The sequence below is a fragment of the Trichosurus vulpecula genome, chromosome 1 (assembly GCF_011100635.1).
Source record: "Trichosurus vulpecula isolate mTriVul1 chromosome 1, mTriVul1.pri, whole genome shotgun sequence".
NCBI classification, from domain to species: domain Eukaryota; kingdom Metazoa; phylum Chordata; class Mammalia; order Diprotodontia; family Phalangeridae; genus Trichosurus; species Trichosurus vulpecula.
The window spans coordinates 231,538,839-231,544,838 of NC_050573.1; the positions used below are offsets into that span (position 1 = coordinate 231,538,839).

At 37.9% G+C, this 6,000-nt stretch overlaps 1 protein-coding gene across 4 annotated transcripts in view; it reads right to left on the reverse strand.

Moving 5' to 3' along the window:
* PTPRM (protein tyrosine phosphatase receptor type M) overlaps nucleotides 1-6,000 on the reverse strand; it is a 1,028,886-nt gene that overhangs the window by 1,008,055 nt on the left and 14,831 nt on the right. The gene's annotated exons all lie outside the window — the stretch shown is intronic.

Consider the following 6,000-nt stretch of genomic DNA (forward strand, 5'->3'; position numbering starts at 1 on the left):
ATGTATATGTAGAGCCCGTATCAGATTGCACTCCATCTTGGGATGAGGGAAGGGAAAGGAGGGGGAGAAAATCTGGAACTCAAAATCTTATGGAAGTGAATGTTGAAAACCAAAAATAAATTTTTAAACATTGTTAAGATGAAAGTTGGTATATACAAGTGGCACTCACTGGGATGATATTCTAGCCACCAAAAGACAAAGGTCTATAGAAGAAGCTGAATAACTACCAAAAAAAAGAAAAGAAAATGTTTCTTATACAAAGAATTTCAGAGCTGACAGCATTCAGTCCAACCCTCTCATTTCACAAGAGAGAGCACCAAAGTCCAGAGAATGAGTTCCTTGCCCACAATCTGAGAACTAGTTAGTAGAAGAGCCAAAACGAAAACCTAGTTCTCCTGGCTCCCGGGCCAATGTTCTTTTCACTATTCGTTCCTCTGCCTCCAGATGACGATGACGACGATGATGATGATGATGATGGTGATAGCATTTATATAACCTACTATGTGTCAGGCATTTGCTAAGTGCTTTACAAATATTAACTCATTTAATATTCACAACAACCTTGGGAGGTGGTTGCCATTATGATCCCCATTTTGCAGTTGAGGAAACTGAGGCAGACAGAGATTAAGTGACTTGCCCTAGGTCACTTGTTGTTGTTGTTCAGTTGTTTCAGTCATGTTCAACTCTTTGTGACCCCATTTGGGGTTTTCTTGGCAAAGATACTAGGGTGGTTTGCCATTTCCTTCTCCAGCTCATTTTACCTATGAGGAAACTGAGGCAAACAAGTGACTCGCCTAGGGTCACACAGCTGATGTTTGAGGCTGGATTTGAATTCAGGTCTTCCTGACTCCAGACCTGGAACTCAATCCACTGTATCCCCTAGCTGCCTTAGTTCTGTTTAGCTCAAATCTACTTACAATTTTGGAGATGAGGGTGGGGAATGAAGGTGTGTTAGTGGCTTCAAAATGCCTGACTGAAAAATTTTCGGTGTCTTATAGAGATTTAATTAGAAATCTTTAGCCATCCTATAAAAAATGAATGCCACCAAAATCAAGTGATTACTTAGGAAGAGGATACCAACTGGAATGGAGAGCAGAGGGATCCTTGCCAGATAAGCCTCTTCTCAATTTCAGCAAAATCACCAAAGAGGAGTCACGTTTTGGACTCTCAATGTTTTGGAGTCTTTTCCAACTGGACATAAGCGAGCAAAAGTACTAGAAGCAAAAAGAAACTATATGGGGGAAAATTATTTCCCTGCCAAAAAAAAAGGTCAAAGAATTTAGTCTCTGAGATCAACAGTAGGCAGGTTGAAAAGATATCTGAGCTAAAGTAATTCGAGTAACATGGTAACTAAGAGATTTGGATAAGCTTTGATACTAAAGAAAAGACCCAAGTATTAATGACTGAGACAGAACTAAAGCCTGAAATCCAATCGATTATTATTTTTTTTCTTTTATTTTGTTTTATTTCACAAGTACAGAGACACATACTTTGAATTACATGTCTTTATAGAACCTTAAAGAGAATTCAATTTGGTCTACTGAAGGTAATTCATGTTATACCATAAAGCTCTGTGCATACCTACCTGCAACAAAAGTTGGTTTCTACTTAGTAAGGTCTAGGAGAATGACAAGAAACAATCAGTGATGGATAGCATTTGAGTTCAGTGACAATGAGACCAGTCTATACTTAGTTGTGTTTTCATAAACTTTGCTCTAAATCATTCATTGCTTTTTTCCAAGGTAAAATTTATTTGGATACAGATAACTCCCTCTTTTTACCATTTCATCCTTCATGGTACACTCACCTAACACTACCTAAATAAGACATTTTCACTTTTCTAAAATACAGTCAACTCGTTCGTTAATAGTTAGGCCTTAGATTGCGACACACGTATGGCTTTACATTATTACTACTGTCTTAGCCACACCAACTAGCACCCAATGGGGCAAATGCACTTTCTAACCTATATAAATCTATTCATTTTACCACATTATACTTTCTGACTTAAGAAAGGCACTGTTGCAAAACTATTAATAAAGTGTGATTTTTAAAATAGAAGAACCATCATTGGTGGAAATGTCTTATTTCTGCTTTCAGTTGTCCAAAATATACAACTCAATACAAAGTCCTACTAAAATGCAGGATGCCCCCAAAATCTTAGTGCCATTTGTAACTATTTAAAGCTTTAATGAAGGACTATTGGGACACTATTGGAGCGCTATTTGGGACACCCTGAATAATCATCCTCTGCGACAATGGTACTCACTACGATGATATTCTAGCCACCATATGCAATCAATGTTTACCAAACCAATGTTTACCACATGACAGCCGCATGTTCCAAAGAGCCAAATGTATCAATACAAAAGCTAGAGGTCACAGGATCATAGCGATATAGAGAAAAGGGCCGTTAGAGGACATCTAATTCCAACCTCCTCATTTTGCAAATGAGCAAGCCCAGGTCTAGCGAGTTAAAGAGACGTGCCCAGTAGGTAAGTGGCAGAAGAGCTTGGATTCGGTGCTGGGATCCCCTGCACCACAGCGCCTATTCCTATAGGGAAATGACAAAAAGCAGGATGTTGGCATATACTGCACTTAGGAGTCAGAAGATCTGAGTTTAACTCCCAACTCTTCCACTTATTAGCGTGATTTTAGACAAATCATTTCACCTAACCTCTCCCAGGCTCAATTTTCCTCCCCTATAAAATGCAGATAATGTAGATAGTGGGGAACAAATGCAATAATATATTAAAAGTATTTTGAAAACAATAAAGTACTCTATGAATATAAATTATGAATATATCTTCCCTCTAGGGAAAGAACCTTGGACTCCACCCCTGGTCCTGTCCTTGGCTTCCAGGGCTCAGATAAGTGAACTTTCACCTTATCTTGCCCTGGCAGGCTCAGGTCTCCAGCATCCTCCTCAGCATGCCCCCAAATGACCTCTCCTGACAAGCCGTAAGTCTTTAGTGAATGTTCTGTCTAGCTAGAGGATAGCCTTGCAAAATGAAACAGTAATGAAATGAGTAACAAAGGCCTAAAGTGACTGCCGTGCTACTGAACTCCACAGAAAGGCATAAGATCTGCCCTCAGTTTCAAACGATTGAATAGTTAAGCTAGAAGAGACCTTCAAACACATCTATTCTTTATTGGTTTTTTTTCACAGATACTGAAAATTAAGCCCAGAAGTAAGGTGATTTGCCCAAGGTTACTGTGCCTGGGCTGGAACTAGAATGCAGGTCTACTGATTTCCAATCCGATGCCTTTTCTCTGTGCTTAACAAGTTTATAAATCGGTTATACCGGCTCTGAAGGCAGGTTGATTTTTACGCATTTCTGACCAATTGTGTATAAATAACAGGGTACCTCCTAACACCTTTCCTTTGACTTTCATTGTAATTACAGAGATATAGTCTGACACAAAAATAGGCCCTTGACTCATAATTTTTAAAATAACATATAAAAATCCTAATAATCCACACCATGAAGAATTTGCCTTTGGCCGATGTACGATCTACATCTGATTCTCCCACACCAGCCTTGAGGATTTGTTAAATGAAGAATCAATTCACATACCTCTTGCAGACTTATATGCCACCCGGGTCTCCTTCCCATGATATAATTACATAAAGACAATCAAGCATTGGATGGTTGTTTTATTTTGTTCTGCTCGGTGAGGGTAGACACACATGCTCTGAGTTATAGGTCTTGGTAGAACCTCATAGGAAATGCAGTTTGTTCTACTGAGGGTAATTAACATCAAACCATAAAGGCCTACACACTCCTACCTGGAGCTGGGGATTTTCAAATAAATTACTACTGACCTTAGGAGCAGCACCAGTGTTTGCCCAGGGGACCACTAACATGCACAGGCAATAGACTTACATGAGGTTTTACACCTATCAACTTAGTCAGATATTCAGATGCTAAATACAGGAAATTACAAAGATGTAATAATATATAGAAAGAAGACTGAAACTACAGCATTTTGCATTTTGATACATTTAGTTTTCTCATGCTGGAGTGAAGTCACGCAGATGCATATAACTTAACGTGTTCAAAACAAAGCCCTGTAATCTTTTTCCCAAAACCCTTCCAAAACTTTCCTGTCTCTTGCCAAGGGCACCCCCATGTTTCCAGTTAGTCACCCAGATTCTTCCTCTATTCCTCACCCCATCTCGCCCCACATATTTAATCATATTTAATTAATATTTATCATATTAATTAAATTAATTAACATTTCATCCCGAAATCTTGTTTCCATCTCCATAACATCTCTCCATTCTCAAAGCCACCAGCTACTTTCAGGTATTCACCACTAACAACAGGGGGTACAGCATGGTATTCAAGCGAGTATAATACAACGTAGAATTTGACAGGAGCAAAAGAAAGATCCCCATCAAATCCACAGGGAAATTTGACAGAAAGGAAAATGGTCACTTTCAATTTTAAAAAGGACTAAAGGAAGATTTCATAGGGCTTTAGAAGAAGAAAACTTTCTCCCTTAGCTTCCTCATCTATAAAATCAAGGGGCTGGACTAGCTGGCTTCTGAGGTCTTTTTCAGTTCTGAATCTGTGCTCCTATGAAGAGAAATCAATGCAGGGGAACCTGTTCTAGGCATGAGAATTGGTTTGCAGAAATGGGTAAAGGCAGGGAATGCAGGACTGAGTTCAGAGAACAGTTTGTGGTTCACTCTGGCTGGAACAGAGAGTACATAAAGGGAAGTAATATGAAATGAAGTTAAAAAAATGGATTGGAGCCAAATTGGGGAGGCCTAAAATTGCAGTCACTCAGAAGTAAAAAAGAATAGCTGAAAATAGCTATCACAAAATCCTGTACTAAGCACACATTTTACTCCTTAGGCCATCAGTTCTTCAGCAACAGTCTTAATGATTTAACATACGTCTCTAAACAAGTTTGGTTATATAGTTTCTCTGCCCACAAATTAAAACTAGCAGACTAGAAAGGATAAGGGTTAGGAGGCTGTTAGAGCCAGGCACACTGGGATTAGATGAAACAGCAACTGGCAGTCTCACACCAAAGGAAAAACAGAAAAACTGGGGGAAAAAAAACCACAACTGTATTATCACATAAATGGATAGTTGTAGTGAAGACCCTGAGTCATAAGTACACGGTAATCTCTATTCAGTAGGAAGGGAAGTATACTATATATTTAAAATGATTTCCATCAAAAACTGGTAATTTTTTTTTCAAATTTTGGTACTTAAAGTCTGTTATGAGGAAAGTTTATTTGTGTGGAACACCTTATTCCCAAGCTGGATAAATGAGGCATTACTGAACATAACTTAGAATCACTGTAAAGATATACATAATGTGACATAATGGATTTTACTAAACACCAGAAATAAAAAGACAAGAATCAGGACGTATATCATCATTAAAGATACCTTCCTCTCTGCAAACTTTAAAAAGTTCTCCATGAATGCTAGTGATTGTCGTTATAATTACTACTACTATTATTATTATTATTATTTTGTTATTGCTATGGTAACTAGAGCCCCCTGGAACAGAATCTGTGGCAAACCTGACTTGTCGCATAGTAGTATAATAAGATAGTTGGGTATCATGATAACCAACAGTTATATTTAATACAATCACAAATATGATTTCTCATTTTTAAATTATTTCTAGTCATGAAAAGCCTTTAAATGTATATATATATATATGTAATATATATAACATGTATGTGTGTATGTATGTATGTATATGTGTATAAATGCTTACAGTAGGTTAAAGGTCCAACCTGTCCACGCTACCACTTAAATTCTTTGAGGGCAAGCCCTATGTTTTATTCATCTCTCCACCTACTTCAAGCCCTAGTATAGTCCCTGTGCTTAAATGCTGAAGGAATAAAATCCACAAACTTTGTCCTTGAGGGACTGTATTTAAAAAAGAGGGAAAATAATGGGAGAGAAAGGAAGCAGAAATAAGCATCAACTATTTGATTCATATCAGTATTTATTTTAAAGGCAGGAT